Below are 23732 nucleotides of genomic sequence, written 5' to 3' on the forward strand. Positions count from 1 at the left end.
CACAAACAATGAATCATGGAACACTTCATCTAAAACTAATGATGTAATGTATGGGGATTAACATAAGAATAAAAAAAAAAACTGTAAGTGGTTGCCTATTACCTTCAAAATAAAGTCCCAACTCTTTGGCCTAGGAGTCAAGCAAATGGCCGTTTTTGTTGCAATAATCTTAATATAGTTACCCTCCACTATTTTCCACCTGCTTCCTCATCACACCTTGATCTCCAAAACAGCAATCCCATCTTACACGTGTGCCTTTCCATACGTTTATCCTGTCTTTTCTCCGCCCTGCACCTTTGTTTCCTCTTCTTTAAATCAAAGCAACTTCTCAAGGCCTTGTTCAAATGTCACTGTTTTCAGGTACCTTCTCTCATGCTACCATGAGGATTTTCCTCTGTGCTTCTAGTGTTTTTGTTTGCAACACTATTATATCACATTACACTTAGCCTTGTATTAGAATTTTATTTGCTTCTCTCCCCCATTAAGACTAAGTCTTGTGTTGCATTTGTCTTTCTTTACATTGCATCACTTTTATGAACTCTTAATAGTCCTGTATTTCATAGCTGGCACTTAATGTCTGTTGATTTTAATTGAATTTTAGATATATATATATATATGTGTGTGTGTGTATATATATATATATATATATATATATATAATGCTATTAGAAACATAGAGGCTAAAATAAAGTACCAAATGGAAAGTTAAGACAGGTTCATTGTAAAAGTTTCATGTCTAGACAGGACTGAATTAAGTGATGCCAAAATATCTTTTTGAAATAAGGAGGAAAAAGGAAAAGTAAAACATCACACACAAGCATTTTAGACTCATAATTTAGCCTTAGGACAAGATTCTGATGCAGAGAACACAAGGTTAAATGCCTGCAAGGAACACACAGGTAAAAGATATGTAGGAAGCAGGTTGATTTATGATGGATAAACTGCTAAAAGAGGGAAGCCATTATCCAGGCCCAACTAGTTTTGCTATGAGCTAATGTGAGCCCACTAATACCTAACTTCAGATTTCTTAAGAGGAGACAAAATCCAGATTTTTATGTGAAAACTCATTTTCTTTAAAATAGCAAGTAATTCCAAAAAACACTTAAGGTTAAGAAAATCCCAGTGTCAACTGGTAATCTCTGATTTCTGTTCTAAAGCTTTTATAAAAGATTATTGAAATGAGGTGGGGAAGCAAAATTAAGAGCCACAGTTGGAGATATGTACAAAGTCCAACTTCCCTGTTTTGAAGCATAGGCTTGAAGATCACAAGTGGTTTATGGAAGTTTAAAGAAGGAATAATGGCAGATATAGTTTAAGCAATGACAAAAAATAACTATTTTGACACAAAAGGTTGATTTTAGAACTGTAAGGGTTAATCCAATTATATTAACTACTCTTTGTGAGCACTGTGTCTATGTGCCTGGCATTGTAAATATTCCACAAGATTTTTTCAATCTTCCGAATGGGCCTATATGGTATTACTATTTCAGATAAGGAAACTGAGGCATAGGAATTAAATCACTTTCCCCAAGGTCCTCACATAGTAAGGAATCAAATCCCATTCTGGACTACAAAGTCTGCCTCCAATTATTTGGGTCTAAAATTAGGTATGTGCATGTTTAGCTGACTAACCCCAGCTATTCATGGGGCTCATTGTCTCTTGGGGTTGACAATTAACGTCTTTCTGGGACTGGGAAACTAGTGACTAGTCATTAGACACTGGGGACTCAATTGAAGGAAGTCTATTAGTAACTACCTGGTACCCTGGTCGACCCCTCTGAGATATCTCTGGAACAGCTGCCAGATAACGGGCTGGAGGATTTATAACTGAGCTATTTGTACAGTTGAGGAAAAAAAACATGCTGTCCAAAGCCCCATTTGAAGCAGTCTACCTAAGGATAAAGAAAGAAAGAACACACTTAAAGGATGTATGTAGAATAAGTAAGACTGATTTGGCAATCAGTCCAAAGTGAGGAGTAAAAGAAAATGAGTCAGTGATTAATAGGATGTTTCTCTTGCAAGATTTTACTGACTAGAATGGAAAGGATGATTATAAGGTAGTGTGATAAAAGGTAGTGAGTATTTTGTGTCAATAGAAGCAGATTAAAGAATATAGAATATGCAGTTTGATTATGTAGTATAATGATTCTAGCTATATTGATGTTAGTTGAATAAAAATCATTGTTATCAATTTCTAGTATAATTGAGTTTTCTGAGAAGCTTATTATTCACCTATCATATTTTATTTTTAATCATTAAATTGAGGTTTCTTATCTGAATCATAAAGTTTGACTTTTATTCTCTTGATAAAACATTGACAAGTTGAGAAAAACATTCACTGAGTGCATTTGATGGGCAAATATGCTTCATGCTGCGTTGGATGAGTAACCTATGAGTGGATTTTGGCCATTCTGTTTTGAGCTGTCAGATAAATTTCTCCTGGGCATCTTTCCTATTGCTGCGCATCTGAGCAAAATAATATTTTATTGTTGGTCATAATTAATAATTCATTGAAATATACCAAATGAATGCACTCAAAATCTGGATGTAAATCTTATTAGGTCTCTAAATATAGCAGTCCCACTCAGTGTGATTTTTGCAATATGAATTGCAGTTACATGTTAGATCATTCACTATCAGAACAAGTTAAGAATTATAATATAAAAATTTGACAGATTCTTTCTGCCTACAAATGAGAAAACAGATTTGTAAAATGTGAAATGAGCCATTCTGGCAAAGTAGAATTTGAGCTTCAAGTGTAAACACTTGAGTTAATGGCTGTGGTTTCTCAATCTCAGAAGCTCTGGTGCATGGGGAGGGTGAAGCAGAGGTTATGGGAGCTCTTCAGCATTTTACTTAGAACATCCTTATAGGACTTAATTAGGCAGATTACCTGTTATGCATGGTGTACTGTGCTGAACACTTTTAAACTGGTATGTCCTCAAGGCAAATGGAAGGCAAAGTCACAAGGAATTACACTCTACACAAATAACTCTGAGCATTTTATTAGTGGGCCTCATAGAAATGAAATCGTCCTTGCCAATGCACCATTTAATGTTTAACTCAATTGAGTACCAAAGAGTTTGTTAAATGTTGAACGGCCATCTGGATTTATGGATCCAACCTAACTACCGTTTCAGTGGATTTTTTTCTAATGACAGCACTGGAGCTTTGAAATAAAACAAAAAACCTTCAGTTTTTAACACTATGGGCTTTGTTCTAAATTACCAGATAATAGTTCCAGTATAACTATTTACAAAAAAAAGACAAATTTGTTTCTGGAAAAACAGTATTTTATAATTAGAACTTCAAAAAAGTAAAATTGCTTAAGATATGTCCATGAGCAGCAACTGTTTACTAATCATTTCAGGATGCAAATGTTAACTTGCCATATATATATACATATATATATTGAATTCCTGATTCTATTTAATCACTTTATTCACCTAACCACCTACAGGGAAGGGTCACTATGTCAAGCAATCCTGAATGGTATTTTGTGTGAATTGGGAACAAAGCTTTTAAAGGCCAGAGGTTTAGGAACATAAACCAGATGTGCTCATTTTTAAAAAGTCTACTTAGTTTGGGGGGGAGAAAGGTCAGCCTCTTAGATCTTTTAAGAATCTTACTGTCAAACACATTCCATGGAAACTAAGCATTTTACTATTCTCAGAGTGCTGCTTTTTTTTTTTTTTTTTTCTCTTTTGGATAAAGTATTTGCTCTGATCTGTATTGTACATGAGCCTTTTCTACATTTAGAGCACGGTAAGATACTTGAAGATTTTCTTAACTTAAAAACTCCTAAAATATGTCAGAATATTTAAACTTTCATTTCATAGAAGTGTTGAATTATTCTTAAAAATTGTAATTCTCAACACAAATGTCTGATTTAAATGTCCATTGTCGATTATTTATGGAGCATAATCTAGATCATAAAATGACAATTAAAAAGAAGACTTTTATGAAGATATATTTATATAAAGTTGAATAACTTCATCTTTAGGGTGACAATACACATGTGTGCAATGCTCATTTTCCATAGTAAATTAGATTCAAAAGGAATTTATTGACATTCATACTTCAATATTTTTATAGGATATAAATTACACTGGGAATTTTTATTTAGACTATTTTTTATATTGTGCATACAACTCTCATGTAGAAATGGGTATTTCCTTATGGTAGCGCCCTTGATGTACATTTTCCTAAGTCTTAAAACAAATTATGCTAGTGTGTAAGCCATTAACCTGGTTCTCATCTAATTTTACTTCCAAAGACAGGACTGTGTGTTTTTAGCAGTGTGTGCCTTGAAGTCTTATGGCCTTGGGCTGAATACTGCTTATTAGCTCTATGATCTTGGGTAAATTGTTTAAACTCTTTAAACCTCAATTTTATCAACTACAAAAAAGGAGATAACATACGTATTTCATATGGTCAATAAGAGGATTAAATGAGAAACTTTATAATATGCTAACCTAGTGCCTGGTACATTGTAAATACTGTAAATAAATTTTAGCCACTCGATCCAACCACATAATAAGTTAAACAGTATCCCTGCTTAAGAAATAGTGGTAGAATTTGAAAGACACTGACTTTGTCTTCTAGTTGCGACCCTCTCATCATAGGCAAAATCCTTAAAATCCCTTAGCCTTTTAAATGCCTATATTAAATGACTGTATTAAAACAAATACTTAGATGCCTGTGTTAAAACTAGCTTTATGGACTACTTTGAAAATTCAGTGAGATAATGTGTGCAATGACCTAATACCATTTCTCAACAAAGTTATATAAGCATTTTAATTTTTAATGCTTTATAAATTTCACTTCTATCTATTGTTAAAATAATCTGAATTTAAGCTGAGAAAAGATTTACATTTGCATCATTGGATAAGTATTGTGGCAGAGCCTACAAGTTGCTTCCTGACATCTTCTTTAGTAGAATTCTTGACTTCTAGCTGGCCACATAGATATCTGGAATAGATGTTGTATTTTCTTGCCTCAGTACTCTGTTTATGGGCAGAGAAAAAAGTAATGCTGAACCTCTAGTATGGCACCATAACCGGGAAAAACCGCCTACTAGCTAGCAAAATGTCCCTTAGGTTGCACCCCTTTGATAATAGAATAAGTAGCAATTTGCCGGCATTGGAACACACCCTTATTCTGCAAACAAATTTGTCTTTCCTACCCACAATGATTCTGCAAACAATATCCATAAACTTACTGATACCTTCTTCACTCTAATATACCCCACACATTCTTGCTTCTGACCAAGAATCTCACTTTATAGCAAAAGAAGTAGAGCAAGGGGGTAGTTATCCCACGATTCAGTAGTCATCCCATGTGCTCCATCATCCAGAGACAGTGAGCCTGACAAAAGAATGGAAGGCCATATTTATGACTCAGTAATGGTACCAACTGAAAAATAACCTTATAAGCTTTGGTGCTGTCTGATAATATTCTTAACCAACGACTGGTAGAACGGTGCTATTTTTGCCACAGCTGGAATACATAAGTCTGGGAAGCAACTGTAAGAAGAGGAGTTGCATCTCTCACTATTCCACTTTATGACCCATTTCCAAAATGTTGCTTCTGATTCCAGTGATCTAGGAAAACCTAGTTTAGAGATTTTAGTCTCCAAGGAAGAAATTCTTCCACAAGGGAACATAATGATACCTCTCTTGGACTCAGATGAGCCTGCCACCTGGCCATTCTATAGTCTCATGACATTTAATCAACATTCACAGAAGAAGGTTACTTATGTGGGCTATGGTGATCAATCCTCATCAATCATGGGAAAGAGGATGGCTGTTGCCCATTAGGACATAGAAAAGACTTGGAACCCAGTGAATCATCTTCTGTGTCTGACAGAACTGCCATATCTTTTGTTAAACAGTTAATGGAAAAACTCTAGCACCTCACCATAGGGAGGACTTCTGAGAGCTCAGACCTTCCAGGTATGAATGCTTGAGTCACCCAACCAAATAAAGAATCCTGTGAGGCTCTGGATGAGAAGCAAAGGAAACGTGGACTTGAAAGAGAAGGAAGGAGATTGTAAATAACAAGCATGGCATCATTACCAGCTGGACGAATGAGGTCTTCAGTAGATACCCACATAGTCTTCCTTGTTCTCTGATGTATATTTTCATATTAACTGCATTTTATCCATCTCTTCCTTTCTCCCATAATTTTATATTCAGTGTGCATAATGGTTCACTTTATACTTGTATCCCTGGTTTACAAGATATTAAGATTTCTCTAGAAGAGAAATGGTCACACAGAGATGGGAACGGAGCTTGATAGGAGTACTTTTCATTTATAGAGGGATAGTTGCATCAAGTTAGCCAGGACCATGTTGTAGTTCCAGTTGTTCTTGTTTTGAAACTTTGATTTAGGATGAACAGTATATATGGTTGCAAGTACTTCTAGGGGAGGACTTTTAGGTACCATGCATTGGCATGCAACCTTAGCTTCAAATACTCTTTACTGTGCTATCTTGTACTACAGAGGCTGGAAAAATGAAAAATTCCATTTCCCAGTCTCCTCATATCTAGAGTTCTGTTGTAATTTAGTTTCTGCCAAATGCATTTTGTGTCTTAGATTTGGAACAGAATTATGTGGCAAGAGATGCTGAACATGATGCATCCATTTTGATGATAAGGTTTATAGCAGAAGCATCAAGGATCCTAATTAGATGACTCCCTGCAGTGGTGTGGGCAGCATTCCCCATTGGATCAAAGACAGTGAGGTTCTTTAATCTGCAGCTTCCAGATTTGGTGGCATCTTAACATGACAGTGGCATCTTTGCTGCTGATATGAGAGACACTGTGGTTTGGGGAACTGGGGAATTTATTCTCTATTCGGAGCTTGACCAAATCACTCAGTCCTTATAATATTCTGTTTGCTCAATTTACAATATACTTCAGTGTAACCACTATTTATTCTGCATGCATCCCATGCAAAACTATATATTAATACAAAGATGAGGATGCTGTGAGTCCTTGGTTCAAAGAACTCACAACCTTATAGGAGAGATGGTCACTATGATATGTCAGACTCTAATATAATGGAACTAAAGATTAAATGCTACAGGAACTTAGAAGGAATTAATTCTATTTGGTATTTGGATTGGGTAATATTCCATAAACATTGAGCCTTAAATAGGAAGAAAAAGTGAGCAAAATTTGACCAAAGAATTTAAGGTGGGAAGGAAGAGTTTCTCAGCATTTCAGGTTGAAATATGAGAATTTTGTGTCTGGACAAAGGGGTTGTCAGAAAAATACGATGAATGGTGAGTTTGTCCATACCTAGGAAACCTAGATTGTGAAAGGAAAATCTCAGGAAAAAAGTCAAGAAAAGTAGTATGGAGATCAGACTGTATTGAGAATTAAGTGCAAAGGGAATTCAAAGGGGATTTAGTTGTTATTTATTTATTTATTTATTTATTTATTTAATTTGTTTTTTGTAGGCAACAAAGAGTGACAGATTTCAATTACAAAAAGAAAACTGCGGAGCTAGTATATCGATTAAAATAAATGTAAGAAGAAAAGAATAGGAAGATGACTAATGAGATTAGTACCATAGGAGGGAATATTCCCAAGAGTAGCAGATAGATTTCATAGATCCATAGAGAAAAACTCAGCAGGGCTTGGTTTCCTGTTGAATGGAAAAGTTGATGAAAAGTTGGACTTGAAAATGGCTTCATATTTTCTAAATTGAATTATTGGAGGCATGATGATGCCAGTAGCTACAATGGGAAGTACAGGGACCAAGCAGATCAGATAGGAAATTGACTGAGTTCTAATTTGCTTCACTGGAAGAACATATATAAGATCTAGCCAAAGATGCCCCATAGATTTTTACCATCTTGAGATCAAAACTGAAGCCAAGTTTATAAATGCGTATTTCACAGTCAGATATTTAAAAATTGGAGATGCTGCCTTTCTGGAATTTTGAGCAAGCCGATCTCCTCATTGCTATTTGTCACCGTAGACTTCACATAGCACCAACAATTTTTGCAAGTTAGGAACCACATCCAAGTAGCTTCTAAAATATTAAAAAGTAATGGAGAGAATAGAAGTTTATAAGGATGATAAAAGTACTTTAGGTCATTGCGATGCTCTTGATGCGCTTTTACACAATACTAGGTGAGATTTTGAAGGAAGTTAGAACCATTTGAATTACTTTTGTTAATTTAGACTTCATTTTACCCACTACCTGATAATATTTGGAAAACCCAAGGTATATTTTTAAGAATATTTAATTAATTTTATATGAGCATATTTCCCTTTTGAACACGTTCCTCATTCTTAATTGATCAATAGGTTTTAGCAAATTTCCAAAATTTGTAGTATTTTTGAATGGGTAACAAACTATCATGAATTAAACTTTCTTTTTCCAATTTTGGTTGGGTTAGATTATGATGGTTATAACTCATCCTCCTTAGAGATATTCACTCTTCTTTCTCTTCCTTTGTTCAATGAAACAGATTGAGATTCCATTTCTCATTTGTTCCTTTTAAGTATTCCAAGGCAAATATAGTCCAAGAAGAACCAAAATTTTGACGACTAAATTATGTCTGATGGTATACTCAAATATGAATTAACACTAGGTGCTGAAATCCTTTTGCTCTAAAAGAAATTTGACCTACATAACTTACTGTGAAAGAAAATCATAGTTCCAAACTGCTGACTTTTCCATTATTGAAGATTTTGATAGATTTTTGTGTGTATAGCAGTTCAGAAGATAAAAAAAGAAAGAAAAAAATCCGCTGCCCGTGATTTAATTTCAATCAAAGAAATTGCAAAGAAAGGAAAATAATTGAAAACAAGCATATCTAGAAATAAGATATGATAATACAAATCAGCTTCGTGTGTGTGATTTTAATTACTAGTAAATGCCAATATCTACAGAATATTAGCTAGCAAGGTACTTTGTGCTGAGGAAACAGAGCCAGAGAAATCTTCTATCTACTTAGTGTCATGGAAACAAAAAATTTTAGATTGGAACTTTACTCAGACACTACCTAGCTTAATACCCTCATTTCATCCATGAGGAAATTTAAGGCCACAGAGGCAAAGTGATTGCCCATGGTTTTATGGCTATTAATGTCAGGTAGGAGCAAGAATGAATCTACCATTTGAGAGCTTATAATAACCCATATAGGTCAATATTATTGCTTCTTCCTCTCTCTTAGATAAGAAACAGAGTCAGAAATTTATGTTAGAGTCAAATTTTAGTGACAAATCTGTATGACTCTTTTTTTCCCCTCGGCTACAATTGGAAGTACCTAAAAAAAATGTCAATTCCAGAAACTTCTCTTCCAGGAAGAGAGAGGGCAACTCCAACATGAATAATGTGCCTCAAAGACCAGCCCATGAAGTATAGTCCCTCAGATTCTAAACTGCACTAATGTGCCCTGGAGCACCGTAAGAAACTCACAAAACCACTGTGAAATATTTAAGAATTTTGAAGTATTCCTCTACCCAATATCCTTTGAATACCATGCAAACTGCTAGCCTGAGGTAGCTCATAGTTCCAACATCAGATTTTTACTCTCCTTCTATGATGTCATATTTTTGCAAAGCTGGGGTTTTGACAATTCCTGTGAAAAAAGCAAGTCTGAAGCAAAAAGCACTATGTACCAGGAAATTAAGATGGTGGTATCAGATCAGATTCTACTGTCCAAGTGTACAGTACTCAGCAGGCACAGACATTCCATTTATGTAACTGTATGTGAAATAAGCTTTTCTTTTAATTCCTGTGTATTATGTTTTTCAGATGCTTACTAAAGACTTTGGTCCTAACTACTTAGTAAGTGAAACTGTTAGATATTTATTTTGGCCTCAGAGTGCCATGAAATCATTATTGAAACACCAACAGCGTCATCAACCTAGAAAGTTTGAGAACACAGGTGCCATTCCTCCCTAATATGAGATCAAGTGTCCCCCCACAAGCAAAGTCAGGGACCTGAAAGCCTTCTATGAGGAAATACAGAGCAGAAGAAAGTCAGACTACTCAACACTCAGAAAACTATATGCTATAAGGTGTAGCTTCATGGTAGTAGTTGCTGTAGAGCCCAGGCATAGGGGCAAAACACAGCAGGACCTAGTTGATGGAAGAATGGAGTTGGCTGTGTCTATCTTGGGCTTATTTACATCAGGGAATATTACATTTATTGGTCCAGTTCCCTTAATCCCAAGAACAGTACCAGGGTTTTTGACTTCTAAGGAAATGTGAATTGAATTAAATGAAACATACTTAATTGAGTAAAAGAATCTTGGTAATTTCTTGTACTGTAGTGTTCATAATGTGTATCATTATTTTAGATAGGAAACATATCACTGTGAATAATAATAATAAGCAGCTAATATTATTTAGTGGTTTGTAGGTTTCAAATACAATATTAAACACGCCATCTAGATTTTTTTTTGTATTGTCCCTCAACAATGCCACGAGGCCCCTTGTTAAGAATGCAGATGAGAAAACCAAGGTTAACTTTCAAGTGGCAGAGCAGCAAAGGAAGAAATCTGCAGTAGAAACTAGCAAAATTAATCAAAATGAGCTGTGAAGATACATGGTTATCTTCCCGTGGAGCAGCTCTCTCCAAACATTTTGTTACCTTTCTTTATAAAGTTAGATTATGCAGCTCATGTTATTCAGTGATCTCAGATAATCCAAAATATCAAATTAATTTAAAGAGTGAACTCTACTTTGGGACTTTTTATAATTTTCTATGAAAAAAATAAACTTGCTGAATTTTGAGAATTTCTAAAGCTGATAGCATTTGGCTTATGACTCCGAGGCTCCTTTAAAACATGACTTTTCTACATGAAGTTTTATCAAAAGCAGCACAAATTTGGAAGGAATACAAAACCTCATTAGCAGCAACTTATTTCTAGAAAGATACTTTACAAACGAAAACAAAGAAATTAGCCTCAAGTTAATTTCTAGAACTCTCAAATCTATCCTTTTGTTTACACTTCTTGCAAGGTTTTTGTTTATTTTAGCGCTCAAAGAAGTGACAGTCCCTAAAATGCTGGAGGTGGAAATCAAAGGACTAAATTCAGAAATTCTTTCAGAAAAAGAATACCTTAGCCATTCTTACCTGAGGTCAAAGCATACTTTATAGTCCTTAATCATTCTTTAGTTTCAAGTACCTGCCAATTCTTCAGATAATCCTTGAAACAATCAATATACCCATTCGGGCGTTTCAGTGCATATTGAGAATTTAAAAGTATTCACATTACTCCATACTCACTTGTAAACATTTGTACTTTTTTTCCTTAACATATGTATTTTTTTTTATTTTTTATTTTTAATGTAAAACAAAGGTGATCCTATATCTGCTTTTGAGGAGTTCACTTTCTCATAGAGAGGTTAGAGGTTAGATCATAGGGGCTGACCAACCCAAAACAAGTTCACACGCACACACAGTGCAGTCAAAGGATCCTGAGCAAAGTGTTTAGTAAAGTTTACTAATGATGTATAAGGAGATGAATCAAGTTTGCCAAGTAAGAAGAACCATTAACCATGACATGTATAATTGTAAAATGGGTCTTTGGGCAGAACCATTAGCCAGCATACCTCAGAGTAGCTCTGATGCAGACATATGTATTCTTTATTTATGTAAACACCTATAGACAAAGAAAATGTCAAAATCTTTCTTATACTCTGGAAAACGATTCTGGTTTACCAGAGAAGTTTCAGATACAACCCCAGTACATGATACGCTAACACATAGACATTTCCAGAACTGAAAACCTTCCCTAAATTTAAGAAGAAAAATTTATGTCAATCAAGAGACTAAAAGGAGCATTTCAAAAAGATAGCACGTGACATGGATGTAGTGAATGAGGCTCCTTCATAGATGGCCTGAGAATAATGTGGTAACATTCATGGAAATTAATTTGCCAATATGTAGCAGGAACATTTAAATAGCAACCCCTATTAGCCCAGTAATTCCACATCTATGAATCTCTCCTCAGGGAAACAAGGAGATATTTGGGGGGAAGGAGGAAGATACCTTTTAAAGATGTTCCTTGCAGACTTTATTTATAATAGCAAAAACTAAATGGAACCTGTCAAATAGTATGAAAAGCATTAATAAAATATACTACAATTTATAATGGAATACTAAATAGTCTGAAATATTTATAAAGAATAGCTTACCCTTATACAGCACAAATTATACAACAGGCATTGGATTCTTCACATATAGTTAATAAGTGGCAAAGCCAGGAGTAAAACTTAGGAAGATGGACTCCAGAGTCTGTTCTTATCACTATGTAAATGTCATTAGAAAGTGTTTGTGATATGAAACTACATGAGTAGAATTTTTAAAGGCAAGATACTAACTTGCATGTCCAGCGTCACCTTGTGATACAAAAAAATACATAATGGAACAACTGAAAATAATTGTGCAAATGGGTATTAGTTTACTAGAGAAGATCACTTTTTTGTTTCTTTTTATCTTTTCTACTTTCCCCAATTTTAAAAATAACTCTTGTGAATATTTTTAGTATTTTAGAAGCCTATTTATACCTTAAAACTACAGCAAAATATGAGCCTGATATAACAAACCATCTTAATTGAACTCCTAATATTGCTATGTGTTATAGATTTGTCATACCTCAAGGTCAGTGGTTTCTCAAATTTTAGATTGTTCTAATCCTACATTATCTTTAGATGTGATATACCAATCAAATCTCTCAAAGCACAATTAATATGAACTTTGTGAAACAAATGGAATTAAAATGCCAGAAACTTTAGATGCAGTATTAAATTATTAAGCATTGCAATAGAAGTCATGATAGAAAATTTGGCACGTTTCATGTTTATTACTAAATTTGACAGAGTTGAAGGGACTGAAACAAGTGGGATGGTTTTCTTTTCATGAGTACCTGATTTGCTGAATGACTTAATGTGCAGAATACAACTTTGGAAATTTGGGGGCACAAAGGAGAGATGGAAATAGGCAGGAGGAAAAGGAGAATCCACAGGATTTGCCTAAAAATTAAAACTGAGAGAGACTGAGATTGGAAGAAGAAAAGCTGGAGAGGAAGTCAATGGGACACAGTAGGAAACAGCATGCACTTTAGAGCTACATTGAAATCCGATATAATAAATAAATTTTGGGTTAGCCTTATCTAGTGGTTATCACAGTGAAAGAGGTCAAAGGAGACAGAAATAAAAGCCTATTTTTATGACCACAGTAAATTTACTCTCCTGAAGTCTATACATTCCCAGGCACATTCATTATAATGATCATCTGTCAGCAGCAAATCTTTAAACATATATGATAAGACCTTCAAATATTAGGTAGTAATTAACATAACAAGATAGATTCTTTCATTGGTATACCATTTCTGCATGACTTCAATTGACAGTACCCAATAATTTTCAGACAAACATTTATGAAAGAGCAGAAACATCAGTTTAACCTGCCATTTTACAAAACTGACAGTAACTAGGGAAAACAAAACTAGATTTGTGTGTGTGTGAAACCTAAATGCTTACTCTAAGCAGTATGGTATGTTTAGCTGATTCAGCAATAACTTTACCATCTCTTTGTCAATTTAGTCCCAGAATACATCTTTTCTTAGATATTTTAGTTGGATGTAGCAAAAAGGTTACTGTAACAGTATTCATTTATAAATAATTAATTACATAATAAAGAGGCCTGGACATGGCTATAGCCATTGAATAAATAAGAACAAAGAAAATTAGCAAGAATATGATTTGATTTTCATAACATAATGAGAGCTAGTTTTTTAGTTGGATGGCTTTCTGAAAACACTTCTTTTTATTTTTGTGTGTGTGTTATCTAATTTAATTGCTATGCTGAAGTAGCTAAAAGGTAAAAACCTCATAGAACATCTTTGTGAATTAATACAAATGTAATTTAAGGTAGGATTTTATAAACTATGAATTACCTGGTTCAGATAAGCTCACAGGTAATTATTAAAAACTCTTATTTAGCACTGACTTTTGTCTTTATGGAGTTGACTTATAAATTAGGTTTGTAACTGAGCAGCACTTAGACAGCCAACGTTCTGAGAGTAACAAGGGGCAAAATGTGCCAAGAAAACCCTGAAGTCCTCTGAGATAAGCAAGGCATAGAAGGCAAAGTCTTGGTTCTTGGTCTTTTTTTTTTTTTTTTTTTTTAACGAGACTGGCAATCATAAGTAGGACAGGAACTGAGCCATCCTAAAATTTAAAAATGGATTCACTTCTATAATCACATGACTTACCTTTCTAACTGCATGGCATCTATTTTCTTTTCCTTCCTAAGAAATGAGGTATGGATATTTGAAAGGCAGCATTTTAAGGTTTGTATATTATGTGCTATAAATGTCTAATGTCATTCACTTTGATTTTTTGTGTAATTTTTGGATGTACCCCCCCCCAGCTTTCTTTATACTGATTTTGTCTTTAAAAAAAGCACTGTTTGAGGTTATAACAAATTCCCCAGGTCTTGCCAATGGTGTTAGTTGTCCTATCATTATATATCAGTGGTTGAGACAAACAAACAAAAAAAATCAAAGCAACACTAAAAAAAAATCAAACAACCAGACAAAATCCTGCTGAATATGTGTTCCAGCAACAAGAAAATGGTATAACAAATTAAATGCATAAGTTCAGGCAAAATGCATGGTTCAACAAGAAGGAATTTGATTTCCCTCTAAAATCTGTGAAATTGGAAATCAAGCTGCCAATCATTTCTTAAGAAACGATTTAAAGTTATATGGTAGGAAGAACAAAAGAACTGAGTACAATTTTATTTTGGATTGGGTAAGTTTTCAGAATCTATATATTGTACAGTATTTCGTATTCAGAAGTTAGGACACAGCTACTATGCAAGCATCCAAGGCAATCACTCCAAACACTTCAGGTGTACTGTTGAATACGGACTTTCTTTACGATGATACAAAATTATCCAAAACTCTTGTTGAAAATTGGGTTTTATTTAGTGATTTGGATTGACGTTAATGTTTTATCCCAAGCAAGCGAATATATTATAGTCCTGCAGATAGATACAAAGAACTTACCAACAAGGCTTTTTGTTTTGGTTTTTTGGTTTTTTGTTTGTTTGTTTTAAAATTCTCCAAGTACTGGGCGTCTGGGTGGCTCAGTTGGTTGAGCGGCTGCCTTCGGCTCAGGTCATGATCCTGGAGTCCCAGGATCGAGTCCTGCATCGGGCTCCCTGCTCGGCGGGGAGTCTGCTTCTCCCTCTGACCCTAACCCCTCTCATGTGTTCTCTCTCATTCTCTCTCTCTCAAATAAATAAAATCTTAAAAAAATAAAAAAATAAAAAATAAAATTCTCCAAGTATGAAAGCAGCTCAGGTATATCTCTATCTATCTAAATTGTGAATTCTTTGTTCACTCTAAAATATCAGTGTCCTGAAGATATGTAAGATTTGTATGATGTTAATACAGCCTTTGGCATCCATTTCTAAGTTTGCATTAATTTTACAGCTATGTCTTAAAGAGATACTTTACTACCCATACAGAATTGGCTCCCCCTATCCCCTCCCTGGGGTCTTGAAGAGCTGGCTGTTAATGAACTAGACTGTTTCCATCCACATTACTTTGTTACTGAAAAGCTTTTCCTACTGTCACACTGAAATCCACACACTTTTTATCTGCAAACACAGAGCTTTCAGATGCTACAAGCAAAGCTTGCTATTTTTAAAACTTGATTCTAAAATTTATCCATAATTTTATTGGACCATAACTTTGAAGGGAGCATTCACAGACTTTGAGCATTATATGTACATTTTAGTGGGCATGGTTTAGAGAGACATTCCATTCTATTTACACAGTATTTTCCTTTTCTTTCCCTGCCTAAAATCCAGATATTTTATAATTAACAATTTACAAAAAGAGAAAGAGATTGGAAGTGACATTTGAGACCAAAGCATAGATGAGACATGTTTAATTACATGGTGACAAATATAGTTTATAAGTCACCAGGTAACTGATGGCACTTTTTCTTTTCTTCTTCTTCTTTTTTAAATATTTACAGACATATGAGGAGATTCTACACAACCACCCTGGAAAATTCACCTATAAAATAAAAATTGCTAAATGTCTCCTAATTATAAGTTAAACTGCTGTCTGCCATCTGAATAAAAATACTTAGGTGGTAAAATTTAGATCTCAAACCTAGAAAATAAGAGTACCTTTGTGAGGAACAATTACAATTGTGAATTTCTCCTAGTGTGCCAAATTTTCCTATTTTTATAGCTTTTCATGTTTATCCCCTATTAATTCCCAACTCCAGCTTATTAGTGGAGATAAAATATTGTATGAATTTTCATTTATTATTTTAACTTGGCCAAATACTTTAATGCTACTTGGAGGACAAATAAGAAGGAAGCCTCCTTTTATTTCCCCAGAAATATCAGAACTAGAAAAGTAGGAAAATTATTTCTCACTTTGGTCATATAATTTGAATGTTCTATCACTTCTAATCAACTAAGTCATAAAAAATACACCAACGATAAATCCACACAATGCAACTCTTTGGGGAGTTACAGAGGCAGAGCTAATGAAAGTACTACTAAATTCTTGATAAGAATAATAAATATATTTTGATTTAATAAAGACCTGAAAAGTGTTCTTCATCCTCTAGATATACACCATAAACTAGAAAATAAAAACTGGCTAGGAATTATATTTCCAAATATCATCTAATAGTAAATATCAAGTGGGGTTTGGAGTTAACTTAGAATTACTGAACAGGGTCAGAATGGCCAACCTGATGGGCCAAGGTGTAGTGCAGTCTTATAATAATAATAATAATAATAATAAGTCTTATGGTGTGCATAAGACTGCCCATACTTTGAAATGTCTGCTCATAAGAAGTAAGTTCCACTATATCTCCAAATTCTTAGAAAAATATATTCATTTAAATCAGCTAGTATCTTTGGCGGTTGCTGCTTCCTGATTTTAGTGCATATAAATTGACAGCTAACTCGTAGATTTAGATTTTTCTACTTCGATGCTAAGCCAGATATGAATTTATGTATTTTCCCCACATTCTTCCCCTTGTACAAAATTGTTATCCAATTTCATCCACTAGCCTTCTGATTAATACAATTCAGTTGACTTACTAAAGCATAGCCAAGGGAGAGATGGATTAATATGTCAACTAAAATTGACAATTGGATGTCTAGTACCAGTTTGGTATAATTCCATGGGGATTTGAGATTTCTGGGTGGATATTTTTAGAAAGGAAAAAAATGTTTAGTAAAGGTACATAATTGCCTTGTATTTTGAAGATTCCTGTATACTGTAAAATGCTTATGTGAAAGGCTAAAAACATTTGGTGTTACCCCCGTATGTTATTTAGATATTTTTAAAGTTACTACTAGGTAGTGAATATATTATACTACTACATTTGCTCATTTTCCAGTATGGAAGGAGAGAGTGGAAGCCAAACACTTTATAAATACACAGATCAATATAAAATGCCCGACATATAGGATCATGGACTTCAGCGGGCTACATGTCTTTAAGCAGGCCTGGAGGATTCTGACCGCCCTGACCATTAGCATGGTGAGGAAAGAATTCAAAATAAAAACAAAAAATACTGGTAGTCCTCTGGTCAAATAAATCATAAATAGAACTTCACATGTAATATTTTCAAATGATTTGGAGGCTGATGTTTCTATTTCTACAGTTCACTTACCTGAAGAATGAGATTGAGAAAGCATACAAGAGATGACTGTGAGAGAAAATTAATCAGTGGCTGCACACAACCAGACTGGGCACACATACACTCAATAGAAATTGTTAGAATATACAAAACGATCAGATAGTATAGCTGCGAAGGTCAGCAGGTATGAAAAGAACTCTTTCCCAGTAGAAGCTAGCACCAGTGGCCAGGCAGTACATTCTAGAAAGCAAAATGTGGATTAGCCCGTGTTACACAGGAGACCGAATTCAGGGAAAGCTGCATTCCTAGCTCCTACTCTCATTCAAGAGAGGCAGAATACATTCAGGCCCTGAGGTTAAAGCACTGCATATATGGTTTTAGAAAACACTACTAGCCAGATTTTTCAAAGAGCGCATTTAAAGAAATCTGCTAGGAGCAATGACAGTCACAAGTGTTCCTACAAAGGAATATAATTATTTGCAGAAGTATGGCGGAGGCAACTAGCATAAATGAAAATGAAGGGTTTAAACAGCACTGGTAGTTTGCTGCCTCCATTTTATGTTCATTCTATCATCAGATGGTCAACATATTCACAGAGGACATGAATGGACAGAGTTAGTTGTGACAAGATTGTAGAGTGCCCTTTCTAGCTGCCTTCTAATTTGTCTTCTAAGAGAAAGATGAAGAAAATAACTGTAAAGAATAAGCTCTAATTATGATGAGGGAAAATTATCCCTCAAGTTGAAGCATAAGCAGTCTCATTTTTTCAAATAAGCATTATTTTCTCTAAATATTAGTTGCCCTGTAACTTTTCTTTCAGCCAGTTGTTTTTTTTCCCAGAAAAAAAAATCTTGTGCAAGAGGTTAAAAACGGCCCTTGGATTTCAATGTTTCATAGCAAAAAGGTTTTATTTTTTTTAAATGTTGTCTCTTTTTAAAAAGATTTTATTTATTTGTCAGAGAGAGAGAGCGAGCAAGCACAAGCAGAGGGAGAAGCAGACTCCCGACTGAGCAGGGAGCCAGATACGGGACTTGATCCCAGGACCCTGGGATCATGACCTGAGCGAAGGCAGACACTTAACTGACTGAGCCACCCAAGCATCCCACAAAAAGGCTTTCCAGAACTTTCTTCTGGTCCAAAAGAAGAGGTTGTTCAAGCCCTTATGAAATTTGTTCAAGTTTGCTTGGGAATAAAAATTCTGAGCTATGGCTACCTTTCTCTTTTCAAACAACACATAAAATTTCAACTGAATCAATCTGATAGGTATCATTAAATAACTTAAAAATGCACTGTCTTTATAATTCCATCTTTAATAAATAGAAAGTTATCTATACATACAGTAATTATCTCATCAAAAATTGATTGAGCAATTAATTTGAGTCAGGTATTCTGCCATGCACAAGGGACTAAGACAATTATGCCCTTCCTACTAGTAGTTCACGTTCCTGCTGGAAAGACATGTATACAAATAGACACAATAACATGTGAACACAGATGTCATTACAGCCTACAACATGGTGGTGGGAAGTGGTTAAATGGTAAAAGCAGAGGCTGCTGTGGCCAGAGAGGTACAGAATAGTACCTCTCCACAAGAACCTGCCTAATGGACCATCCTGACTCTGGAAGTTCTTTCCGAAAAAGGAGTGCTATTTTCTCTGCCTGAAGAGTACCAAATAGTAGCATGCAAAGAAATTAAAAGTAGCTGCCTATCCAAAGATACAATTGATCAGAGACATAAATATAGCTAAAATAATAGACAGATATAGCAGAATTATTCAGAGCCCTACAAGTGGTAATGACCTTAACAATCTAATGAAAAAAATAGACATTTCACAACATACTAAAGGAAAGTAACTCCTGTTATATACAGAGACTGGAAACTCTGTTTTAACCCCTGAACAATAGTGATTAGAACTCAGTGAGTGGAAACAGTCTTCAATTAGTATTAGGAACCCAAATACAAAAAACAGACTAGTTTAGTTGAGTGTGAACAAAGTACTTCATGGAATTTAAAAAAAAAAAAAAAAAGGAAGAACATTGTTATGGAAAAGAAATATTCCAAAGCAGATCAGGTCAGAGGCAATTACTTTAGCCACACACTAAGGGCTTCAAAGATTAAATGGGGGGGAGGGGGAGTTGTAAAATACTATGAGCATCTGTTACTTAATATTTATGGTTTGCTACATATAATCATGCTTGAATATGAAATTTGTGTTTCATAGTATGTATTTCATCAATCTCTACTATTCCTTTTATACACTTTTTTTTTTCTGGATTAATGAATCTCTTGTTATTCTTATGGATAGAAAACTGAGCAAGGTGAACCTTAGTTTTTGGTGTCCCAAATGGGAAAAGACATATATTCTAGGAAATACACCACAGCATTGTTGACTATACTAAACAAATGGAAACAGACTAAATACCAATAAAAACAATGCATAAGTAATTTGTGACCACCTATGCAGACATTAAAGGTTTAAGGTATAGGGTATAAAATAAGATATAAAGGTATAAAGTAGACCTGGCTGTTTAGATGTACAAAGACGACAACTGAATAAAATCAAGCTGTATATTAAAAAGATACATTTGTTCTTAAAAAATCTACCTGGTTTTCTAGATATGAGAAGGTATGTAAAAAAAAAAAAAAAGCACTGAAAGAATATACGTCAGGCTGTTTAAAATGTTTACCTCAGAATTTGGGAACTGAAGTAATGGAATAATTTTCTACTTTCTCTACATATTTTCCCCATATCGTCATCGTGTACAACTTGAAAGCTTACATTCTCCCCACAAAAACATGGTATTTCTGACATTTAAATCATTTTACAAATAAAATAAATGGAGTATCCAAAATGAGCAGAGTAAATGTGAAGAAGTTCCTCAAGAATGTCATTCACCCGTGATTATCCCCGTCACTTGTGCCATATCCCACACTCTAAAGATTCGCCAAGGAGAGCGTAAGGTGCAAATAAGAGAGTAGCCAGCTTGGAACAGTTAGGCTGGTAGATGAAGTAGGACAGGGCAGAGAAGGGTCCAGAAAGTGGGGAACAGCTCCCAGAGGAAACAACTTTATAAAAAGGGGATTAGTCTGAGTAGAGCTCACCAAGCAGAGAAGGTTGGCAAACACATTCCAGCCTTATTAAATAGTACTAAAAAGAGCATGGAGGTGTGAAACTTCATCATGTGTTCAGAGAACAGTGAACAATACATCTGTATAATAGGGTGGGTGGAGAAACGGAATGAAAAACAAGACAGGAAAAGCATAGTAGATTAGGATCAGATTGTAAATGTGTGGAGGGTCCCAGGTGCCATGTTATAGACTTGAAAAGTTTTAAAGCAAAACAGGCACTAGCAGACTTAGATATTTGAAGGTTCTGCTCTTGGCAAGCAGGAAAAAGAAGGAGACCAGCGGAACGTTCCTAGATTTTCAAACGTTTTTTATTTCAAGATGAGGAGGCCTTTTTGGAGGAGATGTTCAGTAAAAGATGGAGGCAATATGTCCCAGGCTTGGATGGAAATGTTTTTAAACATATGTTTTATCATTAATATCATGGAGCATATGCTCAAATCCTATATACAGCATATTCTTGGCTTATCACCAAAAATTATTTATTAAGCACCCACCTGCATATGAAATTATAGCAGAATCTAAATCCCTTGCAAATGTCAAATGTTTTAATTTGTGTGCTGCATAATATGCATAAAGCAGTATAACTTCTTTCTGACCCTCTCCAATATGGTCTTGAATCTCAAGAATATCATGTGCATTAACCTCCATTGTATGTTCAAAGCTACATTTTATTTTTAAGAATTTTCTATACAATTCAAATCAATAAAAATTCACATTGTAGAGGTAAGGATGAAAAGATGTATAGAAAACAGAGAATACATTTACCAGTTTGAGGAAAGTTATAATGTAAGTAAAAACCCTGAAGGGATTCTTGGTTAGGAAAGGATCACCATGAGGGAAACATTAGGGAAGGAGGTGAGGTATTTTTTAAACTTTCACTGATCAAATATAACTAAAAGTGCTAACTATTTTAAAAGAAAATGTAGAAGAGCCTTTCAATCACTATCCAGATTTGCAGCTCAATGTGACCTCAAATTGTTAAACGTTAGCACTGAATACTTGGTGTAATTCAGAAATAGAAAAATGCTTTAGAACCCTATGTGGCTATTTAAAAACTTACTTTCTTATATTTAAAACACAACAGAATTTCAAGTAGGTTGCCTTTGGTTCAGTTATATATTCCATTTATCAACATGCCTTAAAATTATTTTTCAAATTATCTTTTCTTACAATCATGATAGACTGAGAGCCAGAATGGTGGCAGAGATGAAGCATACAAAATGGGCAGGTAGACAAACACATTCTCTGTAATTGTGTGATTCTGCTTTTTAACGTATCTCCTCTTTCACCTACTTTATTGGGTATCCCTCACTTTGTTGACCTAGTACTTATGATTAATGTACAATGTTATACATATGTTTAAGAAGTACACAGTTATGGTCCTAAAATACACCTGTGCCCACAAGCTTCCTGCAGGTTAATGTCTTCTGCTAGGCAAAATGGCCTCATTTGCATTGACTTTCAATGAGCTCCTGCAGGCAAACACCTAAAGCCAGTCATCTGCGGATACCTGCCCACAGGTATAGGTGTGCTATGAGAGAGCCTCCATACTCTTTTTTTTTTCTTTTTAGGATTTTATTTATTTAAACAGATAGAGCATAAGCAGGGGGAGTGGCAGAGGCAGGAGAAGCCAACTTCCCACGGAGCAGGGAGCCTGAAACAGGGCTTGATCCCAGGATCCTGGGATCATGACCCGAGCTGAAGGCAGACACTTAACCGACTGAGCCACCCAGGCGCTCTAAGAGCCTCTATACTCTTAAGTCTATAGTTATATACAGGCTCACATGCTGTATATAACTGAAAGTCTGGCCCATTGAGCCAATAGACAGTGACTGCACATCCTTGTGGAAACTGATCTGCATTTGGAATGGGTGGTGAGGCCATGGCCAGTGATAGAAAAGGTGCTTGGTCTCTAAAGAAAAGCAGTAAGTAAAAGAATAAGAAGGAGTTATAAATATGGAAGAAATGAGACAAAAACAAAATCAAGTTGTTGACGTGTCAGTGATAAACATAGGGAATTCAGAGAAGGGCAATGTGTGTTTTACAGAGAAATACATTTCATTGTCTTTCAGTAATAGATTTAAGTGTTACTTGGTATTATTTTTCTCCATAAATATATTATGAAAATTTTCTTGGACAAGTCACACAAAATTTATTTAGACATACTTTTATTCTGCAAACACTTATTGAATATTTACTATGAGGTAAGCTGAGGAAGGGATGTTCTGATAAGAAATAAATGAGAAACCTATTAGGAAGACATAAAGAAAAAAATAAAATAACCACAGTATAATGTGACTGGCTCCTATATTATAGGACCTATATATATTCTATATTCTATATATTATATATAGAATATTATATATAAAATATATACATATAAGATATATATAATAAAATTATTGAGTTTCTTGGTAGTTCATTGGAGGAAGTGATTTGTTCTTTGTCAGCTCCTTTTCTTGTCAATTTGCATATGATATAGGGTCCATGAACTTAGTCCCTGAACCTCCCCCTCTTCTCTATCTACACTCTCCCTAGGTAATCTCAATCTTTTGGCTTTTAAAGGTCATCAATAACTGAAGACTCCTAACCTCCAAAAACATGTATCCAACTATCTATGTGACATTTCCAACTATAGGCCTAGTAAGCATCTCAAGGTTATCATGGCTAAAGCATAACTCTCTAGATAGGACACTTCTATAAACAACCTGCTCCTACCCTAGTTGAAAGCATTCATCCAATCATTCAGGACAGAAATTTCTCTTTGGCTCCTTTCTTCTCCTTACATGCCATACCCAATATATCAGCAAGTACCGTAACCTCTAACTTTTAAAAATTTGTCCTGAATTTGATTAGTTTCCATAACTAAGCCTCTATCATCTTTCATACTTCAATAATCTCCCAGCTGGTCTCCTGGCTTCCATTTCTGACCCTTTAATCTA

Source organism: Leptonychotes weddellii, chromosome 4, assembly GCF_054177405.1.
Source record: "Leptonychotes weddellii isolate Sample4059 chromosome 4, ASM5417740v2, whole genome shotgun sequence".
Classification (NCBI taxonomy): domain Eukaryota; kingdom Metazoa; phylum Chordata; class Mammalia; order Carnivora; family Phocidae; genus Leptonychotes; species Leptonychotes weddellii.